This window comes from Loxodonta africana, chromosome 12 (assembly GCF_030014295.1).
Source record: "Loxodonta africana isolate mLoxAfr1 chromosome 12, mLoxAfr1.hap2, whole genome shotgun sequence".
Classification (NCBI taxonomy): Eukaryota; Metazoa; Chordata; class Mammalia; order Proboscidea; family Elephantidae; genus Loxodonta; species Loxodonta africana.
This window is the reverse complement of record NC_087353.1, coordinates 85,168,205-85,191,735: the sequence shown is the minus strand read 5'-3', so window position 1 is coordinate 85,191,735 and position 23,531 is coordinate 85,168,205. Positions and strand designations below refer to the sequence as shown.

The window sequence follows — 23,531 nt, the reverse complement described above, 5'->3', positions numbered from 1 at the left end:
TGCCTTAGCACTAGTGTAGCCATTTTACTTTAGGAGAGATGCCTCTTTTGAATTTATATTCCACATTATTCATAACCTGGGGACTGCCTGTGTATAGGTAATATGGAATATTATTCAGTCATTAAGGGAAATGAAGCTGTGACACATGCTACAGCATGGATGAAACTTGAAAACATCATGCCAACTGAAATAATTCAGACACAAAAGAACAAATACTGTATGATCCCGTTTACATGAAATATATAAAACAAATACATAGAGACAGAAAACAAAGTAGTGGTTACCATGGGCTGAATATGGGGCCCTGGTGGCTCAGTGGATAAGAGCTTGGCTGCTAACCATAAAGGTCGGCAGTTCGACTCCACCAACTGCTCACTTACCCCTCATCCTGCTCTGGTCTGGACACCAGTCCCAGAGTATTCAAAAACACCATGCTCCCTAAGCTGGGAACTCAGAGTTGGTAGGAAAGCCCTGCCCCTTTGCCCAGCCGCTGGCTTAAGGGGCCCACAGACTTGCAGTGCCCTTAGGCCCTGACCAGACCCGTGTGGGCCAATGCAACACTGCACGCCCTCATTGCAATAGAACAGCAGAGCATACACCTGAAGCCCATTTTCAACTGCATCAGCCAAGGGGGAGCTGCAGATTCCTGACATTTGACAGCACCCTGACCACTAGGCAGGGGCCTCACCCATCCACACCAGGGGCCTGAGGACTGGCGGTACCACCCCTCCATCTAGCCACCCATGACAGGGGTATGAGAGTTAGTGGTGCCTCCCAGTCCCTCTAGCCAACAACCGTACCCAAAGACTGGCTGCAATACCCGCCACTACGTGGTCTAGGGGACAGGGACAAGCTCGCCACATCAAGGGAGCCAACATCAAATCACACAAAGAAGCAAGTCAAGATGACTCCAGCAAGTGACCAAAATAAGGAACCAGGAAACCTTCCAGCCCCCTGCCTTGTCCCACACATAGCCGCCCACTGTAGCCAGATACTTGTCCTTGTTCTGAACACTTCCAACAGCCCTGTCTACCTAGGACTGTAGGTGCGAGTCTGTACCACAAACTCGGTGGCCGACAACCTGGACACCTGGGCTGCACCCCCATAAGAAAAGTGAACAGATTCCTGGGCTTACACACCTAGTAGCTGCTCTAATCACCTAGAGACAGGACATGAGAGCTTCAAAGATGCTAACAACCAAAGCAGCTCATCCACCCAGCCTCCTTGGGCATACTGAAACAAAACAAAACAAAAAGTCAGCATGCAGTAAACATACAATAAATAAATATATTAACTTATTGATGCCTCACAGACAACAGTCAATATCAAATCACATAAAGAAGCAGGTCAAGATGACTCCAGCAAGTGACCAAAATAAAGAACCAGGAAACCTTCCAGAGGAAGATAAGACAATAGAACTACCTGAGAAAGAATTCAGAAGACTAATATACAGAGATCAAGAAGGAGATCAAGCAAAGTTCAGACCAAGCCAAGGAACACACAAAGCAATAGAATAATTTGAGAAAACAAAATAAGAACGAAACAACAAAATAAACAGGCTGCTAGAAAACATAGAGACTTCAACTAAAATCTAAAAGATTAACAATAAAATTTCAGAATTAGACAACTCAATAGAAGGTCACAGGAGCAGAATTGAGACAATGGAAGTTAGAATTAATGAGATTGAAGATAAATCCCTTGACACCAATTTGAGGAAAAATTACTCCTGTAACCAATCATGTGGAAACCCTGGTGGTGTAGTGGTTAAGTGCTATAGCTGCTAACCAAAGGGTCGGCAGTTCGAATCCACCAGGCACTCCTTGGAAACTCTATGGGGCAGCTCTACTCTGTCCTATAGGGTCGCTATGAGTCAGAATCGACTCGACGGCACTGGGTTTGGTTTTTTTTTAACCAATCATGTAGTCCATTTGTATACATGTAGCCAATAGATGCCCATTCACCACCTCCTAACCCACCCTTCTTATGACCTCAACCAAGGTAACCCAATCAAAACACTGTAAGCCTTGTTCTTTGTCTGAATGCTATAAAATGTCTGTGTAATTACTGTGCGTCAGACTCATGCTTTCATCCTCATGAGCTGTGTCATTCCCAGTCCAGACTGCTTTTAAAACCCTTAATAAACCTCTCTGTTTATTAAAGCAGCGCTGGCGTTTCTCTCCAACACTATTAAAAAAAAAAACTCAATGGATATGAAGGCACTTTCCAAGTCATAAAGCACTGCTACTTTTTTACTGTGTCAAAGAGGAAAATTAATAACAGACATCTTACTTTGATCCTAGGGTTCTTACCCATAAAACCAAATATTCACTGTAAAGAAATTTCTGACAAAAAATTAATCCTGCCAGTGGCTTTTCTTTCATTGAGAGTTGCTAATCTTTCCTTTCTTGTTGTAAACCAGGCTTACCAAATTTGAATTTCAAAAGGCATGGCTGAAGGTGGATGGAAGGCCAGGGACCACCTTGTAACCTGGTAACAGCTGACCTCAGTAAAAGGGGGAGGGCAGGGTTCAATCAATCATGTCAAGATTAGCCTATGCCTGACCTTCTATTCTTTTCCCTCCTTATCTCTTTATAAGCTTCATTGAGACTAGCAAGCTTCAAGCCATTTGACTTTTTCTGGAATCAGAATGATCTTCTATGCATATAAAATAACTGCTCAGAATAAACTTTGTGTTTCAATTTCTTTGAGTTTGATTTTTTTTTTTTAACACTGTACAGCCGAGAAAAATTCACTACTTAAAAAATATCTCGTGCAAGGTAAGGTGAATGTATTCTGATAAAATTTTTTTATACAATGAAAGGCAATTAAAGAATAAAACGATAATAAAAGGTGAGAAAAAGAGTAAATTATTATAACTAGGTGAAAATGGACATATGCCTAAAAATAAGAGTGGACTGGAAAGAATAAGACAGGAAATTTTTTAGGGTGTTGAAATTTCATGGGCTTACTTGTAATACAAAGAATTCAATTTGGCCTTTATCCCTGGTTCCTAAAAATAACTCTTGGAATTTGCTAGCAATCAAGGTTTCTTTGTTTTCTAAAAACAACACTTAAACAGGAGCAAATGATTGGGAGCTACGTAGACCCCACCTGGCAGTTAACCTGAGGAAGGGAACAAAGGCAGGATGTAATCAATCATGCATATCTGTTGATTCAATCAATCATGCATATGCAATGAGGCTCCAATCATGACTATGCAATGCTATAAAAGGCCCTTAACATGGAGATAGTTGGGTTTTCTGGACTGGTGAAAACATCCATGCATGGCAGAGGGTGGCATGTCCTTGGGGACAATGGAAGCCTTATGTGGAACTTCACCTGGTACATCGCTCTGTATCCTTTCTGGTTATAATAGGTAACTGTAAGTATAAGTGGTAATTTAGGAAATAATATTGGAGTCATTATTCCCTGTCCTCGAGCATAGAGAATGTGATCCTGCTGGAGCTGGAAGCACAAGGACACATCAACTGGGCCCTGAGATATAAACACAATAGCTAGGACAATCTTGGAAAATATATTTTAGGGAACCTTTTGAACAAGCATGCTGCCAGAACCATGTCTGCCCAAATCCAAGGAATTTTACAGAATGGATGAAAGTGGGAAAACAGAAAAGCATGCTGCTACAGCCATGTCTGCCCAAGTCCATGGAAATATTACAGAATGGGAAAATGGACAAGCACGCTTGTCTGCCCGAGTCTGAGGAACGTTACAGAGTCATCAGTGAATATGGACATTACAAAAGGGCAAAATAATTGAAAGCTTCACCTTTTCACAGATTGGCTAGAAACTGTGATGCTACATTTTGAATTGTGTTTCAGTAACCACAGTCAGGAGGGTCTTCATTGGTCCAACAAATTTTCTATTTACTAAATGCTAACAGAAAAATGTAAGAGTGGAAAGTCTTTTGTGTTCTGTTTATTAGCTTATGTGACCTGTTGCCGTGGAGTAGATTCTGACTCAACCCCACTCCTGGTATCAGACATCTTAGGCTGGGTTCTCTACAGAAGCTAAATCAGTAAAGCGTATAAATATATAGAGAGAGAGATTTGTATCAAGGAAACGGCTCACGAGATTTTAGAGCCTGGAATGTCCAAAGTCCGTGGATCAGTATAGGGGCTTCTCCTGATGCATGTATTTGCGGGGCTAGCGAACCCAAGATCGGCAGGTTGGAAAGCAGGGCTCTTGCTCACAGGCTGTGAAGATCTACGAATTCCAAGATCAGCAGGTAAGCTGCTAGCTCAAGTCCTAAGAACCAGAGGTCAGAAGAACAGGAGGCAGCTGCATGATCCAGAGACGGCAAAAGCCAGAACGTCCACTTATATATGGATGCAGACCACATGCCCAAGGAAACTCCCTTTCAACTCCTACTCACAGCAGATCCCATCATGGAGGTGATCACATACAAACACTGAGAATCATGGCCCAGCCAAGATGACATACAATCTTAACCATCACAGTCCACCCCTTGTCAACTTGACACCTATACACATCTCCCCAAACCATATATAATCTCTGAATAAAGACAACTACAAAGTCATACTTGCACCTAACATGATACAACTAAGACCCATACAACCAAAAATACACTAGCCCCGTTTACATCTTATATTTCATAAGTGAAGAAAGCAAAAATATTTGATGCAGAAATATTCGTAACAATCACAGTCCTTGTTTCTGTAACTGGTCATATAGGATGTAACTGGTATTCAGAACTACCTTCTTCTACCACCCACTCCGTATTCCCTTTGCCCTCAGCAAGCACCTTAACTGGTGGTGGTTAGCATCAGAGCAGCAACAGGTCACATTAGCTAATAAACAGAATACACAAGACTTTCCACTCTTTATCTTTTTCTATTAGCATTTAGTGAATAGAAAATTTGTTGGACCAATGAAGACCCTCCTGGCTGTTGTTACTGAAACCTGTACCAATGATTGTTAAGACAGTTTGAAATGTAGGACCACAGTTTCTAGCCAATCTGTGAAAAGGTGAAGTTTTCAATGGTTTTGCCCATTTGTAATGTCAATATATACTGATGACTCCATAACATTCCTCAGGCTGGTGCAGACATGGCTCTAGTAGCATGCTTGTCCGTTTTCTCATTTTTGCCTATTCTGTAATATTTCCCTGGACTTGGGCAGACATGGCTGTAGCAGCATGCTTGTCTGTTTTCCCACTTTTGTCTGTTCTGTAATATTTCTCGGATTTGGGCAGACATGGCCCTAGCAGCATGCTTGTTCGTTTCCTGGTTTTGCCTCTTTGAACATATGCAGGATAAAACTTTCTTTTTACTTTACTAATCTTTGTGATGTTTTTACCTTACAACAGTGGTTATTGCTGTTGAGTTGATTCCAACTCGTGGCTGCCCTATAGGACAGAACAGAACTGCCCCATAGGGTTTTGTAGGCTGCAGTTTTTACCGGAGCAGACTGCTAGGTCTTTTATCCTGAAGAGCCTCTGATGGGTTCAAACCATTGATCTCTCAGCAGCCAAGCGCTTAACCATTACATCAGGGCTCCTGTAAGTATAGGCAGTCTCCATACATTTCTGTGAACTGTTCTAGAGAATTAATGAACCCACAGGAGGCAATGAGGGCCAGAAGAAGCTGGCCTTAGCCCGTCTGGCACAGAATAGGACACAGAGGTATTTCCTGAATCTGACAGGATATTACTGAGGACCTCAGGAAAACGGTTTCTGTGAAGGAGACAGAAGCCAACACACAGGAGGGGAGAGTAGCAAATGTAGACAACTTTTATCTCACATAGGAGGATTGTGAAACAGGAGAGAGGGTGGAGGCCTGCGGGGGAGGCAGAGTAGATGGAAAGTTTACAGGTGGAAGAAATGTGAGTATGTTGTCTGAGTGGAGAAAAAAGTGGTGCTATGCCTGAGAGGAAGGAGCAAATTGAGAACAGGTCCAAGAATAAGAGACTGGAGCTGTATTTGAAGAGACAGGAGGGATGAGAGATGGAATCCTGCCTTTATGGGGATCCAGTGTCATTTCTGTTTTAGCCTGTCTTATTGACACATAAGACACAGGATTTCCTGTACTACGCTGACCTCCCCCCAAAAGGGGTTGATGCTTGCCAAGGGTCCATTACATTTTCTTCAAGGACCAGCTCAAGGCTATCTTGCTTAATTAACCCTAAATAAGTCAAACTTTTATTTGACTCTTCCTGGAAGCAATATAGACTTTCCAACTGCTATGTCCTCCAAAAATATATGTTGTAAACCCTAACCTCTATGCCTGTGGCTATAATCCCAATTGGGAATGGGTTGTCCTGTTATGTTAATGAAGCAGGATTCCTGTAGGGTGTATTTGTATCAATCTGTTTTGAGATATAAACAAGCAGCAGAGATGGAGGATGAGAAATGCCAAGCCACAAGAAGACTGCCTAGGAGCAGAAGGTAAAAGAAACAAGGACCTTCCTCCAGAGCCAACAGGAAAAGCCTCCCTAGAGCCAGCACCCTGAATTCAGACTCTAGCCTCCTCAACTGTGAGAAAATAACCTTCAGTTTGTTAAAGCTACCCATATGTAGTATTTCTGTTAATAGTGGCACTAGATAACTAAGACAGAATTTGGTACCAGAAAGAGTGGGGTGCTGCTCTAACAGATGTCTAAAATGTGGAAGCAGTTTTGGAATTCAGTAATGGGTAGAGGCTGGAAGAGTTTTAAGGTACCTAACAGTAAAAGCCTAGGTTGCCCTGAAGAGACTGTTGGTAGAATTATGGATGTTAATTCTGGTGAGGGCTCAGAAGGAAATGAGGAAAGCACAAAGAAAGTCTCCATCATCTGAAGAGAATACATATGGCACCAGCAACAGAATGTCTGTAGAAATGTGGATGTGAAATGTGCTTCTGGTGAGGCTTTAAAAGAAAATGATGAACATGGGATTGGACAATGGAGGAAGGGTGACGCTTTTCATTCGGTGGCAAAGAACTTGTCTGAATTATACTCAAATGTTTACTGGAAGGTAGAACTTATAAATGATGAACTTGGATATCTGGCTGAGGAGAATTCTGAACAAGATCTTAAAGGAGCTGCATGGTTTCCTCCTTTCTCTGTTGGCTCCTTGCCGCTTACAGTGAAATGGAAAAGGAAAGAGATAGACTTAAAAATGAACTGTGAAAAATAAAAACAGAACTTAAAAGATTTGGAAAATTCTGTTGTACAGACTAAGGACATGTGTCCTAGAATGTTCACCAAGGACATAGCTACACAATCTTTTGTTAAAGAGATTAAGCCTGTGACTGATGGATCTAAAAAACTACCACAACAGAAAACCCAACAGCTTAGGATGAAGGGGACAGAGAAAGAACGAAAGGAAAGAATGCTGTCTGCCTCTTGGAATTCTAGAGGCAGGAAACACGCCAAAGGAGCTTCATCTGTTGTCCTCCAAGAAAAGAAAAGGTCCATTCCTGGAGTAGCTCGCAGATCAGCAGAACTGTTGGAAGGAGCACGGGAAGCAGGGCTTTGCTGGTTTCAAAGGGTGGGGCTATAGTTTCCTGGATCTCAAAGGGTAGGGCCACAGCTGCATAGGTTTCAATGACTTGGATCCAGAGCGTACGGCTGCTGTTGAGGTGTGTCAGGGGGATGGAGCCACCACTCAAAGCTGAGGATGTGGGGCTGCCATGTCCAAAGGGCAGAAGAATGGGGCCTGCCAGGGCCAAGGGGGCAGGGTCACCACTCAGATGGACTAGGAGAACGGGGCCACCTAAAGCCAAGGGAGCAGAGTTGCCATCCCAGAGTACCTGGACGGCGGAGCTGAAGCCCAGGGCCGAGGGGCCTTCACCCAGAATCCAGGGGGTGTGGCCAACACCCAGAGTCTAAAAGGCAGAGCCATTGCCTAGACAGTCTCAGAGAACAGAGGATTATTGTCAAGACTTGAGAGCTAATGTAAATTGTTCTGCTGGGCTTTGGACTTGCTTTATGCATGTTACCTCTTCTTTCCCTCCAAGTTCTCCCATTTGTAATGGAAATGTCTACCTTGTACCTATTTCACCATTGTCCTTTGGAAATAGATAACTTGTAGTTTAGATTTCACAGGTTTTCAGATGAAGAGGAATTTTGTCCCCAGACAAAATATGCCTAAAGTTTCACCCGTATTTGATTTAGATGATTCAGAAGACGAGATTTTGGACTTGGAGTTGATTTAAGATTTTTGAGATGATGTGATGGGATGAAGTGTTTTGCATGTAACAAGGACATGAGTTTTGGGGGGCCAAAGGGTGGGATTTATGGATTGAATTATGTCCCCCAAAAATATGTGCTGTAAATCCTAACCTGTATGCCTGTTGTTTATAATCCCGTTTGGGACTGGACTGTCTTTGTTATGTTAATGAGGCAGGATTAGTATAATGTGTATCTTGAGCCAATTTCTTTTAAGATATAAAGAAATTAAACAAGCAGCAGAGATGGGGGAAGAAAGATGCCAAGCCACATGAAAACTGCCCATGAGCAAAAGCTCAGAAGAGACAAGGGCCTTCCTCCAGAGCTGACAGAGACAGAAAGCCCTCCCCTGGAGCCTGCACCCTAAATTTGTACTTCTAGCCTCCTAAAATGTTAGAAAATAAATTTGTTTGTTAAAGCCATCCACTTGTGGTATTTGTTATAGCAGCACTACATAACTAAGACATCAACCAAACCAAAAACCAAACCCACTGCCATCAAGTCAATTCCAACTGATAGTGACCTACAGAACAGAGTGGGACTGCCCCATAGGGTTTTCAAGGAGCAGTTGGTGGATTCAAACTCCCAACCTTTTGGTTATTAGCTGAGCATTTAACCATTGCTCAACCAGGGCTCTAAGACACCAACATACCTTTAATAAATGACTTTCTAGCCAATTGAGATAGGTGTATCTTTTCTTTCCCAACCAGACTGGAAGCTCTTCAGCCAAGAATGGAAAGCTCTGCTTTCATCAACAATCCCCCCTCCACTGTCTCCACCCCAATGATTAGTAGTATCAGTGATTTGGCAGGAACTCAATAAATAATTTTTACTACTCCATACCACCTCTCTTCTGTCATGAACCTCCACTCTCCACCCTGCCCTCCTAGTAGGTACATTTTTAATGTACATCAACTATTCCAAACCTTTTAAATGTACAGGCTTTTTCTTTGGCCCCTGCATGCTACCATATCAGCTGTGAACCACATGGTAATGGCTCCCAAATCTATCTCTAGGCCAGATGACTTACCTAAGACTCAGAATCATAGATCCTCATGTCAGCTGCACATCTCTACCAGGGATGATCCCAATCACTATGTTCAGTTTGGATATTTCTTACTGATTCTATTTCTGTATGTTAGAAATTATCCATAATAAAATTAAAAAAAAAATAAGTATGTCCAAAAAATGTTCTGAAATTAGATTGTGGTGATGGCTGTGAAACCTGATGAATATACTAAAAAAATACTGAATTCTATGGATGTGAGTTGTATCTCAATAAAATGGAAACTGAATTCATCACCTTGCTGTCCCCTATGGTGCAATGAGTTCTTTTATGTGGGCTTTTACCCTGATTCTTTGGAAAAACAGCTTGAGAGAATATTTTTCCCCTAAGCCGAGGAGTTAGTTGTTGCCTTTGCCCTAGTTCTTTGGAGAAGCAACTTGCGGGACCTTCAAGGTTGCTTTCTACCCCAGAGGGTTTGTTACTTTTGCCCAGGGGAGCACCCAGTGTGTCTGCTGACAGAAAATGTTACTTTTGCACAAGACCTGAGTTGACTGACATCTCGTGGGTAACTGATGATTGGTTCAACTCTGGTCTGGTGAGGGAGGCCCCAATTTACAACTCATGTGGCCTGGTATATATGAAAGGTTCAAACACAGAGGTTTTCAAGGCCTCCTGGTTGACAGGAGTCTGGAGGGGAGCATGGGACATGGAAGCCACTCCCAGGTCTAGTAAAAAAAGAAAAAACAGCTGCAGCTGAAAGAGCTGCCAGCTAAGAGCTGAACAGTCTAAAGCTGATACACTGGCTAAGAGCTGGGCCAGTTAGCTGCAGAGAAGTCGACAGAAGCAAGGTCCCACGGTTGGCAGAGAAATGTCCGAGGTCAGAGGTCTTAATCTGTATTGGCAGGGAACATTTTTGCTCCAAGGACTATCCTGTGAGAAAGCTGTCCTGACGAATTTACCTCCTGTCTCCTGAGCTATTCTTGTTACTTCCAAGTTGATCCTGACCCTGAGTTGTAGTCCGCTATTTCCCTAATAAGCCACATAACTGTATGGTCTGTGAGTTCCGTGTAGCTGTTACAACAAATTACCGAACCTAGCCAAGAAGTATACAGTAGTCCCCCCTTATCCACAGGGGATATGTTCCAAGACCCGAGTGGATGCCTGAAACTGCAGATAGTACCAAACCCTATATATACCATGTTTTGTCCTATACGTATGTATCTACGATAAAGCCTGGAGCCCTGGTGGCACAGTGGTTAAGAGCTAGGCTACTAATCAAAAGGTCGGCAGTTCAAATCCACCAGCTGCTCCTTGGAAACCCTATGGGGCAGTTCTACTCTATCCTATAGGGTCGCTGTGAGTTGGAATCAACAAAATGGCAACTTTATTTTTTTATAAAGTTTAATTTATAAATTAGACACTGTAAGAGATTAACAACAATAATAATAAAATAGAACAATTATAACAATATACTGTAATTAAAGTTATGTGAATGACGGAGTGGGACAGTGTGAGATTTCATCACACTGCTCATTTAACATTTTCAGACCATGGTTGACCGTGAGTAACTGAAACCACGGAAAGCGAAACCACGGATAAGGGGTGACTATTGTACAGAGAGTGCTGTGTGGGGAAGAGCTAGTGTCAGAAATGGTGAAGGAGTTGGAGGGCAGAAGTGTATCTGACCTCCACCTCATAGGAACCAGTTCTGTGCTGTTTCCCATTCTTATCCCTCACGAATTTAGACAACACCTTGCGTCACACTGTACTCCCCAAACTACTCCTCTGTGGTAGCATGCTTTCTCAGCCACCTATGCTAGAAACTGAGTTATTTTCAACTCCCCCTTCTCCCTCAGTTCCCATGTCCACTTAATCACCACTCTTGTTGATTTCCTGCCTGAATATTTCTGGGCTCAGGCCACTCCTCTGTACCCCTCAGTCATCTGTTCCAGCCATGTCAGGTTGTCTCACTGTAACTTGTGCGGGACCCTCCTAAGTCGTTTCCCTCCCTGCATTCTCATCTCCATCAAATCCACCCCAACACAGACCCCAGAACCACCTATCTAAAAGACAAATATGATCATTTTGCTCCCCTACCAGAAGCTTCCAAGCCCCTACCTTTAGGATAAGTCAAGCCCTTAACACAGGGCACAAGGTTCCCATGAAGAGGCTTCCATTCCCAGCCTGCCCCCTTAACCTTACATCACTCTCTGCCTCATGTTTTATATTCAAATGATACTAAACTACGTCTTTTGACCACACATGATGCGTGTAATTTCTTATCCCCACACCCTATGCTCATGCTCTTCCCTCTATTTGGGATGTTCTTCCCACAGTCAGATCAATCCTAATCTTTCTGCCTGATTGAACTACTTATTCTTTAACATTTAACTTAGTACCAAGTCACCTCCTCCACTAATCACTGATGGAAGCCCCCAGTCTCCTAGGCTGGGTTAAAGTGCCTATCTTTGTGTTCCTGTAATAACCTGTGTATCCCTCTACCACTGTACCTACCAGATCATATTAAATTCTCCTTGTAAGCAGTTGTTTCCTTCCCTAGCTTGTCAGATCTTTGAGGGTGGGGACCACTTTAGACTCAGTACCTACCACTGAGTCTGGCACACAGTGACTCTCAATAAATATTCACAGGATGAATCCCCATCCTTTACCACAAAACTACTTACAAAACAGCATTTTAAATAAAAATGTATATTTTATTTAAAAAAAAAAAAAAAGCATATCCCCACCATCCAGATTTCTCACCATTACTCCTCACCCCACTACAGTCTGTCCCTCACTCAAGTCCCCAGTGACTGCCTGTCAGTTCCTGGACCAGTCTGCTGCTCTGGCCACACACTGCTTCTCAGAGCTCTGCTCTCTGAATTTCCAGGCCTCCAGTCTCTCCAACCACTCTGGTTAGTTGTAAAAATGGTGTGGGGGCAGTGTCTGATCTCTTCTAACTTTACAAGGAGGAAGGAGAATCAAGATCAACAGCCCAAGGCTGATTTTTATGAGGCGGGGGTCAGATGTCCTCTTCTCTCCACCATCTTTACCAATTCTGACACCATCTGTCCCCCCACTGTCCCTTCTCTGCTGGGTTCATTGCAATGTCTACACAGAACTCATAGACCATACTCACGATTACGGGATTTATTAGAGAAGTAACAGGTTATAATTCAGGATCAAGAACACTCAAGGATACAGCTCTTCCACCAGGACAGTCTCTTCCCAGCCCTTCTCACAGGTACACATCTCCCTGGCCCTAGGCCTCTGTCCAAAGGCACTCAGCTTTCTCACTCCATGGGTCAGGAAGCACCACACTGTCTCCTGCTGCCATGTCTCTGCTGCTACTTCTCGTTGCCTTTAGTGTTACGGTTCTCTTTCTCTTTGTTCCAGGAGCTTCTCAGCGCAGGGATCCTGGGTCCAAAGGATGCTCTGGCTCTCCTTTCTTGATGGTGGCAGGATTCTCTCCTGCCTCTAGGGTGGCTCATTTCAAGCCTGGTGGGATGGCAAAACTGACCAATCCCTTTGGCGGGCCACAATTACCATATCTACACAGTTCTGCTCAATCACTCGGGTGGAAGTTACAAGAACATGGCTAGAAAGGCCACACAAAAGCAATCCATTACACCCCATTAGTCTTTCTGTTAATTTCTTCTTCTGTCCTGTGGAAGGGCACCTTGTGATCCTCTTCTCATCCACTCTTGCTTATTCCCTGAGCATTCTCGTCAGCTTCAAGTCCTGACTGCTCTCCAGGGCTCCTGACTTAGATTTCCAACTGCCTCCTGCAGAGCTCTACAAAGACGTCCCTCAGACACCTCACACATCCCGTTCTGCGCTGCTCTGCCTCCTGGACACTGGCTGATGAAATCACTGGCCGGCCCGCTTCCCAAGCTGGAAATCCTGGAATCATCAATTCTTCCTTCTCCATCTCCAACCCCTCACCTCCCTGATCAACCCCCATTCAAATTCTATTGATTCTGCCTCAGAAATATCTCTCAAATCCAGCCATCCTCTCCTCCATCACACCTGTCACTGTGTCCCAGTTTAGACTCTCATCAATTTATCACAGTAGCCTCCCATCCCATTGTGGTTGTACACAAAGTCTGTTTCTCTTAAGGGAAAAACAAACTTTAAATAGGTAATACACACACAGTTAAAAAAAAAAAATCAAATGATTCAAGAAGTATAATGAAATCTCCTATTGTTTCTTGGGTATTCTTCCAGAGATGCTCCATGTATATAAAAGAAAAAAAAGTATGTATGTGTATCTCATAAAACCTTTTGCAAGTGCTAGACACAGATGTGTGTGCAATACATACACACACACACATGAGAAATTGAAGTTGAAACCTCTGGCAAACCAAAATGAAAAGTTAATCCACGTGGTCTGGAGGAGAAGGAGGACGTCAAATACAAAACCAGACAGGGCCTAATCCTGCAACTACTAAGTAGCAGTGCGAAAGGACGGCCCCATTTTTTAAGAGAGATGTCTCACTCAGCCCCAACACATATATACGGTGCTTTTGTGATTTTCAGAATGCTTTTATCTCACCCCATTTCTAACCTATGTAAAATAATTTTTACGTAGGGTAAGTGTTAAGACGAATGACAGGATTCTAAGAATTACTTCCCTCTCAAAGCAGACCACCAAGCTGTTTCCCTGCCTTGATTGTCCCTTCCCCTTGGGACTTCACTGACAATGGCAGCATATTCTTACCATTCACACACCCTCTCTTCTTTGAGGCACTCTTTAACTACCCAGCAATCAGCTACTCTCTGTCTCCCCAGAGCACTTTGGCCACCCTTTTTCCAAGCTTTCCATTTTTTCCCCCAATTTATGTGAAAAAACAATACATTAAAGAGTATTTTAGAGCAAATCCCAGCAATCTAAAATGATTTCCATTCTCTACACCAATCAAAGTATGCACGCTCTTTTAAAGACTGCTTCCTATCTGTGTATGAGTCCCCTTCCCAGACTTCCAGCCTCCTAAGTGCAAAGATTAAGTTTTAACCATGTTCATATCTTGGCACATAGGAAGTCTTAGAAGTCATTTGTTGTTGGTAACCGACAGAGCACAAACATAAGAGGTCTTGAAAGCCATTTGTCAGAACCTACTTTTGCTTTGGTAAACACAGGACGAGGCAAACAGCATGTCCAGTACCAATACAATATAAACCCACATAAAGAAATGAAGTACAGGTAGTCCTCGACCGATGACATATTCAAGTTATGACAAACTGCACATATGACCATCAGTGTACTTGGAACATTGTATCTTCCTGGGAGGGAGTTACAGGAAAATGCATGCAGGGAATGTGGGAAAAACTGCTGTGTTATGTGAACACACTCCAAGCATGTGACCAGGATAAAATGATTGAAGAGATTGCTGGAAAAATCATCCATATGGCAAGAATGCTGTTATGGATTGAACTGTGCCCCCCCAAAATGTGTGTGCATTTGGCTAGGCCATGATTCCCAGTATTGTGTGGTTGTCCTCCACTTTGTGATCTGACGTGATCATCCCATGTGACGAAATCCTAACCTCTGTGACGTTAACGGGAGCCCTGGTGAAGCAGTGGTTAAGAGCTTGGCTGCTAACCAAAAAGTCAGCAGTTCTAATCAAGGTTGTATCTTGAGTCCATCTCTTTTGAGCTAAAAAAGAGAGAAGCTAGCAGAGAGGAGAGGGACCTCATTACCATCAAGTAAGAAGAACCAGGAGCAGAGCATGTTCTTTGGACCCAGGTTCCTTGCACTGAGAGGCTCCTAGACCAGGGGAAGATTATGACAAGGACCTTCCCCTAGAACCTAGAGAGAAAACCTTCCCCTGGAGCTGGTGCCCTGAATTCGGACTTCTAGTCTCCTAAATTGTAAGAGAATAAATTTCTGCTTGTTAGAACCATCCACTTGTAGTATTTCTGTTATGGCCGCACTAGGTAATTCAGGCAAACGCTGAATTCAGAATTTGATGTCACCGATGTGGAACAGCTCATAGATCATGAAGAAGGGGAACTGACAGATCAGGACATAATGGATTTTGAAGAGGAAAGAAATGATGAAGAAGGAAGAAATAACGAGGAAGAGGAAGGAGAGAAGTTGTCAACAATTTTTACAGTGAAAGGATCAGCTGGAGTTTTTTCTGAACTAAATCAGGGGCTTCAGTTGCTTGAAAACATGGATCCAAATGCTGATTGCTTTGCTAAAGTTGATAGGCAGATTCGGGAAGCAGTGAGACGTTACCATGAAATATATAAAGAAAAAAAGAAAAGGACCATATGGACAACTCTCACTAATTTTTTGACTAGAGAAGCCATTCCCATTCCCAGGGATAATCCAGATGATTCGGAACCTTCCAAAAGTGGACTTAATATCAAAATTGACCAAATGCCAACATTGTCCAACTCTTCATTGTCAGAGTAAACTTTTATGATTTGTGTATTTTTTTATGTTTGTATGTATTAAAACATATCTGTAAGTTTATATGTAATGTTTCCAACCCCCAAATACAAATACAGATCAGATTTATAAAGATACTGATAATAAAAGGCAATAATAATGAAAACTAAAAAAACACAAGGTATTCAACTTATGTCAAAACTGACTTATGATCACGTTGTCAGAACAGAACCCTGTCTTAAGTCGGGGACTACCTGTATACCACCTGCAATATAGCCGTGAAAGAAATGAACTGACATTCCCTTTTTAGGAGTGCTCCAAAGAGAAGGAATAGGGACAGAAAAGCTGTAAAGTTCTCAAAAAGCAATATACCAGCTGTGTGACCTTGGGTAAGTACTCAACTTTTCTGACTCTCAAAAAATAAAAACAAGAACACCTACTTGGCAAGGTTACTGCGAGGATTAAACACACAAGAAAGACCCTAGTCATTGCCTGGCAGAGTGCATGTACTTAGTGACTATTAGTTGCCCTCCTCCTTATCTGTAGGAGCTATGGGCCAGGTGACTGCCAGAAAAAGAGACAGGGACTGCGTTAGGTTGAGCAAAGCAGTCAGAAACCCAAGCAAAAGAAAACGCAGATGCATCCCAAGCCTGGGTGACTCACCCTGAAACCATGGCCTATCCAAAGACCATGGCATTGAAAGGCTCTCTCCTGTCTGACCAGAACAACCTCATTTTATGATTTTATAAGTCACTACTATCTCAGGTGGGGCAGTTCTACTCTGTCCTATAGGGTCGCTATGAGTCGGAATCGACTCAACAGCAGTGGGTGGGTTACTATCTCAGGATCCAGTCAGTCATGCACCCGAATTTCCCAGAAAATACATCCTAAGTAGAGGCAAAGGTTTCCGTGGCTCTCCACTCCAAGAATGCCAAAGCCTGCTGGTGTAAAGCAGGCACTGGGGACTGGAACCTGAAACGCCTGGCATCTCTCAGCTGGGAAGACACTGAACTTCCAGGCCAAGCTGCCATTCTTTGAGTCCAGTGGTCCCAGCTGATCTTACCATTATTCCATGCTATGAGCAAAGCTGTTTCAAGTATGAATTCTGAGGCAAGGTCCAGCGCCCTAAAGTTTTTGTCTCCTAGCACTCTTTTTTACCACTGTCACTTAGAAGGCAACACCTTATTCTACCCACAGAAGGAAACTTTGCTCTGATATTTTTCAATACAGATTAGTTGTACTTATTTTAGAACTTCATATAAATATAATTATGCAATATATATTCTTTTGTGTCTGGATTCTTTCACTTAGCTTTCTTTTTTTTGAGATTCATTCCTGTTTTTGTGTGTATCAATAATTCATTCCTTTTTTCGCTAAGTAGCATTCTATTATGAACATACTCTGTTGATGGCACCTGGGCAGTTTCCACTTATTGGCCATTATGAATAAAACTACTATTAGCATTATACTTTTTGTAAATATATGTTCATTTTTCTCCAGTAAATACCTAGGACTATTTACCCAGCAGTAAATACCTTTTTTTTTTTTTTAAATACCTAGGTCTAAGGTGTTGTCTTAGTTACCTAGTGCTGCCCTAACAGAAATACCATAAAAGTGGATGGCTTTAACAAAGAGAAATTTATTTCCTCACAGTCTAGTAGGTTATAAGTCCAAATTCAGGGTGTCGGCTCCAGGGGAAGGCTTTCTCTCTCTGTTGGCTCTGGAGGAAACTCTCCGTCCTCAATCTTCCCCTGGTCAAGGAGCTTCTCAGGTGCAGCGATCGGGGTCCAAATGACGCACTTTGCTCCTGGTACTGCTTTCTTGGTGGTATGAAGTCCCCAACTCTCTGCTTGCTTCCCTTTCCTTTTATCTCTTGAGGGATAAAAGGTGGTGCAGGCCATTCACACCCCATGGAAACTCCCTTTACCTTGGATGGGGGAGGTGACCTGAGTAAGAGTGGTGTTACAATCCCACCCAAATCCTCTTTAACATAAAATGACAATCACAAAATGGAGGACAACCACACAATACTGGGACTCTTGGCCTAACCAAGTTAACATATTTTTGGGGACACAATTCAATCCATGACAGATGTATATTTAATAAGAAACGGCCAGATAAGAACTTTTTTCAGAATAGTTGTATCATTTTACACCCCCGCTGACATGGACTGAATTGTGTCCCCCAGAAATACGTGTCAACTTGGTTAGGCCATGATTCCCAGTATTGTGTGGTTGTCCTCCATTTTGTGATTGTAATTTTCCTATGTGTTGTAAATCCCAATCTCTGTGGTTAATGAGGCAAGATTAGATTATGTTAAAGAGAATTACCATGGGATTGTAACTCCCTTACTAAGGTCACATCCCTGAAGGAATGTAAAGGGAGTTGCCTTGGGGTATGGCCTGCACCACCTTTTATCTTACAAGAGATAAAAGGAAAGGGAATTCAGAAGTGAGGGGGGACCTCATACCACCAAGAAAGCAGCATTGAAGGATCCTACGCAGAGAAGCTCTTAGTCCAGGGGAAGATTGATGACAAGGACCTCCCTCCAGAGCCAACACAGACAGTAAGCCTTCCCCTGGAGCTGACGCCCTGAATTTGGACTTCTAGCCTTCTAGACTGTGAGAAAATAAATTTTTCTTTGTTAAAGCCATCCACTTGTGGAATTTCTGTTATAGCAGCAGCAGATGACTAAGACACCCACTAACAGTATATGGAAGTTCTATTTGATCTACATCCTTGTCAACACATGATGGTCATATATTTTTAAAAAATTTTTAGCCATCCCATCTATGGTTACGAAAGTGGGGAGAGAGGGAGGGAGGGAGGTATTCACTAATTAGACAGTAGACAAGCAATATTTTAGGTGACGGGAAAGACAACACACAACACAGGAGATGTCAGCATAGCTGGACTAAACCAAAAGCAAAAGAGTTTCCTGAATAAACGGAACGCTTCGAAGGCCAGAGTAGCAGGGGCAGAGGCTTGGGGACCATGGTTTCAGGGGACATCTAGGTCAACTGGCATAATAAAATCTATTAAGAAAACATTGTGCATCCCACTTTTGAGAGTGGTGTCTAGGGTCTTATATGCTAGCAAGTGGCCATCTAAGATGCATCAACTGGTCTCAACTGACCTGGAGCAAAGGAGAATGAAGAACACCAAAGACACAAGGTAATTATGAGCCCAAGAGACAGAAAGGGACACATTAATCAGAGACTACATCAGCGTGAGACCAGAACTAGATGGTGCCTGGCTACAAATGATGACTGACCTGACAGGGAACACAACAGAGAATCCCTGATGGAGCAGGAGAGCAGTGGGATGCAGACCTCAAATTCTCGTAAAAAGGCCAGACTTAATGGTCTGACTGAGACTAGAAGGAACCCGGAGGTCACGGTCCCCAGACCTTCTGTTAGTCGAAGACCGGAACCATTCCCAAAGGCAACTCTTCAGACAAGGATTGGACCAGACTATAAGCCAGAAAATGATACTAGTGAGGAGTGGGCTTCTTGGCTCGAGTAGACACATGAGACTGTGGGCAGCTTCTGTCTTGAGGGGAGATGACAGGGCAGAGGGGGAAAGAAGCTGGCTGAATGGACAGGGCAATACAGGGTGGAGGGAAGGATTGCAATGTCTCATTAGCTGGAGAGCAACTAGGAGTATATAGCAAGGTGTATGTAATTTTTGTATGAGACTGACTTGATTTGTAAACTTTCACTTAAAGTACAATTAAAAATTTTTTTTTTAGCCATCCCATTCATCATGAAGTGGTATTTCATTGTGGCTTTAATTTCACTGGCCCAGTATTACACTCTCTCTTACCACCGTAACTGGTTCAGAAAAAGATATGTAACCCAAGCTTGCCCAATCAAAGTCAATTTCAGATCTGGAGATATCTGCAGAGGCACCCTGTTTCAGTTAGTTGTTAAGAGGGTAGCATGGGAACCTGGAACTGGGTGCGGGAGGCCCCAGTGTGGAAAGCCTGCCTGAGAGAAAAATCAACGTGGCAAAAAGTGGAGATGAAAGACATGGAATATTGGTGACGTAATTTGGGCTTCTGGATACAGCCATGCCTTCAGCTGGTACTCCGTGACTCTTTAGTTGTCGTTGTTAGCTGACGTCAAGTTGAACCCTGACTCATGGTAACCACTCGCACTACAGAATGGAACAAAATGCTGCCCAGTCCTGCGCCATACCTGTGATCAGTTGTGGATTGGGCCATTGTGATCCATTGGGCTTTCAAAGGCTGATTTTTTCACGTATATTGTCAAAAAAAAAAAAAAAATTTTTTTTTTTTTTTTTTTTTTTTTTTATTGTCAGGCCTTTCTCCCTAGTGTGGAAGCTCTGCTGAAACTTCTTTAACATCACAGCAACACTCAAGCCTCCACTGACAGACAGGTGGAGACGGCGCACGAGGTACACTGGCTGGAACTGAACTCCGGCCTTCCACATGGAAGGTGAGAATTCTGCCACCAATGCCCCTAACTCTTTAGTTAAACCCTAACTAAACCAAACCCGCTGCTGTCGAGTCGATTCCGACTCATAGCGACCCTACAGAGTCAATAAATTCCCCTTTTCTGCTTAGTCTAGTTTGGGTTAGTTTTTTATTACTAAGTAACTAAGAACCTTGACTAATAATAGGAACTTTCAATGGCAGGGCCTGTTCTATTCTTAGGGACAAAATTACAGTTTATTCTTATGTCAAAGGTTGTATATATTAACTGCTAAACACCAGCCTAAAATTGTTCTCTGGCTCCAAGGTGACCATCTGTCTACTTACTAGTGGCCAAAGCTTCATATAAACAAATCCAAACATCCAGTACATAAACCAATCTAAAATTAATCCCACGAGGCTTGTGACAACCCAGAGCCCTTGTCCTGAGTCAAAGAGAAAGGAGGCACCTAAAACTCTACACTCAGATTTCACACCCTCAATCCAGTCACTAATAATGAGAATCTACATTCATCAACTGTTTAAAAAAAAAAAAAAAAGTTAGAACAGAAAATACTTTTTTTTTTTTTTAATACCTAGTACCTGCCATAGAGTCCTGGTGGTGCAGTGGTTAAGAGCTCAGCTGCTAACCAAAAGGTGGGCAGTCTGAATCTACCAGCTGCTCCTTGGAAACTCTGCGCAATAGGGTTGTTATGAGTTGGAATCAACAATGGGTTTTTCTGCTTTTAGTACCTGCCTTGCTTCTGCATTGGAGCTTACACGGAGTTTCTCATTTAAATCTTACTTCAGTCTTATAAGATAGGTAGCTATCGCATGTAGAAAACTGAAGTTAGAAAGGTTAAATTATGCTAGGTAACTCAGCTAGGAAATATAGGCAGTTGAGTTGGGACTGGAATGCAAGACTGCAAGCTAAAAATCTATGCTCTTTCAACTAATTGCAAGTTATGTCCAAATTTCAGCACAGAGATCATGGAAGTAGAAGCACTGTGTCTCCTGTAAACTGTTATTGCGATTACACTGACAGATTACAGAAATTATCACCAGTAAGGTGGTGGTCACTGTGGCATCTGAAGAAAAAGAGGTAGGAAAATCAAGGTAATAATGACAGCTAATCCTTACTAAGCAGCCCTTGTGGCATAGGGGTTAAAGCGCTTGGCTGCTAACCAAAAGGTCAGCAGTTTGAACCCACCAGCCGCTCCTTGGGAGAAAGACGTGGAGGTCTGCTTTTGTAAAGATTTACAGCCTTGGAAACCTTATGGGGCAGTTCTACTCAGTCCTATAGGGTCACTATGAGTCGGAATAGACCTGATGGCAAAGGGTTTGGTTTAAGTGTTTTTATGTAAATTTTATGTAAATTATTCTACTTAATCCTCCCAACACTCCTATTAAATTAGTATTTGTAGAAACTTGAGTATTGGAGAAACTTTACAAAGGTCAAGCAACTAATAAACGGCAGAAGTGGGATTCAAACCCATTCTAGAACCACGCTCTAGAACTTGCACCTTATAATGACTACAAATCCTGAAGTGACATAACTTAAGTATTTTTTTCCAATGCAGGTGATTCATCAAACTTCTAACTAAATGAGATTTATTTTTAAAAGCTCTGTAAGAATCTTTACACATACATTTAAAAATCAGAAAAAAAAAAAAGCCTTTGCCTTATCACATGTCCCCACTTCTAGCTCCAGGAAGAGGGTCATAATAACCATGGACTCCAATGGACCTACCCACTGAGAACAGGGTGTCTAGTGGTTGAGCCAAGTATTCATCAAATGGACATTCTACTAACACTGCCCAGATATTGCTTCAGACCCTAGACAGCAGTTCTCCAACAATCCTACTAACCCTACCTACAAAAGCTGCACTGAACAGTTCCAGTCTTCCAACCCCCATCCCAAATAAGATTGTTGGAAAGGCCTTGTCTCTCCCACCAGACTTTCTCCTGAGCTTTTACAGGAGAGGAATGGATTTTTACTCATCTTTATATTCCGATACCCAGCCCAGTGCCTGGCACCTACTATGTCCTCAAAATGGATTGCTCAACTGAATAGAATCCTGGAAACCCCTTAGAACATTCTCTCAACTTTGGAATATGGCAACTGTTCTGAAGATGAGCTCTTCAAAAATCATCTCCCCCGTCTCAGGAAAATAGAAAAAAATTAGTCATTACCAATACACTCTAAGGGGATTCTCTATTTGCCACTTGTAGAGAAGAGGTACTTCCCCTCTTCACTCTTTCGGTAATATTTATCAAGCACCTACTCTATGCCAGGCATGAGCGATACACAGTAGTGAATGAGACAAACACAGCAGACGAAAGAGGAGAGGTCAGAGAGAGGTGAGCCTAAGAGAATGTTCCAGAAGACAAATGAAGAAGGGGCAGTGGTCAACTGCATCAAAGAATGCTTAAGCATTGAGAACTAACTTAACACAGAATTTGGCTAACTAGAGGTCATTGGTGGCTTTGATAAGAGCTATTTCAATGGAGTCAAAAACTCGTTGCCACTGAGTCCATTCCAACTCATTGCAACCCTGTAGGGCAGCAGATGGGGCGCGGGGTGGGGGGTGCCTGACTGGAGAGGTGCTAGTGAGTATACACCAAAACCTTTGCCTACAAAGGGGAGCAGGCAAATAAAATAACTGGACGTATCTGGAAGATGACTGAGGTTATTTTGTTATTAAGATGGGTACATTCTGAGAAAAAAAAATACTGCTCGAGTTCGGGGCCCGTTCTCAATATTTCTCGCACCTGAGCTGAACACCCCACCTCCAACCACACTCCCACCCTCTGCCGGACGCCACCCAGCGTCCTCGCGAAGCTCCCAACCCGCCGTTCCCCACCCTCCTCCCGGGGTCGCCAGGGCGCAGGCGCAGACCCCAAGGCGAGCTGAGCGTGCCACCGCCCGGCCCCGCCCCTCCCTATCCAGGGCGCGTGCGCATCGCTCTCAGCAGCGCCTCGGCGGGGCCCGAGGGGAGACGCCAAGGGGGACCTCCGCCCTTTGCGCCTGCGATTCTCTGGAGGTCCCAGACCGCGACCCATCCCACCTACCGTGTCACTGACGAAACAAGCACGTTGCGCTGGAAATTGCGACAGCGGGAAACAGGCGCGGTCCTTGAACACCTTTTCAGGGTCCACAGAAGATAACGCACTTGCGTTCGAAGATTAGCCGCACGTCAAGCCTCACACGCGCTTTTTTCTCTTTCATGAACCGAGGCGCAGCGGGAGGACCCCCGTGCGCTTGCGCGGTCCGTCCTTTTGTGACGTGCCGTGCTGTCCCTTGGGAAATGTAGTTTTTACTTTGACAAACTATTTCCGATTCTTCAGCTGAATCTTAATAAACCAGGGTCCTTGTGTGTTTTCAGTGTCCTCTCTCAATTCCCAAAAACATCTATTTAAACACATATATATATGTATGTATAAATGGGCATATTTTTAGACCCAGAAATCACACGGAATTCTCCCCAGGAAGATATTAAGGGTTT

At 43.2% G+C, this 23,531-nt stretch overlaps 1 protein-coding gene across 2 annotated transcripts in view; it reads right to left on the bottom strand.

The window, feature by feature from the left end:
* SGF29 (SAGA complex associated factor 29) overlaps window positions 1-23,282 on the bottom strand; it is a 43,557-nt gene extending 20,275 nt beyond the window's left edge. The window contains exon 1 of one of the 2 annotated variants that reach the window (XM_003418838.4): window positions 23,098-23,282. The gene's annotated coding sequence lies outside the window, so the exon portion shown is untranslated. Of the gene's footprint in view, window positions 1-1,139; window positions 11,895-23,097 lie in introns of those variants that run through there. The other variant, XM_023558907.2, reaches the window with a different exon arrangement.
* Between the last annotated feature and the right edge of the window lie 249 nt (window positions 23,283-23,531).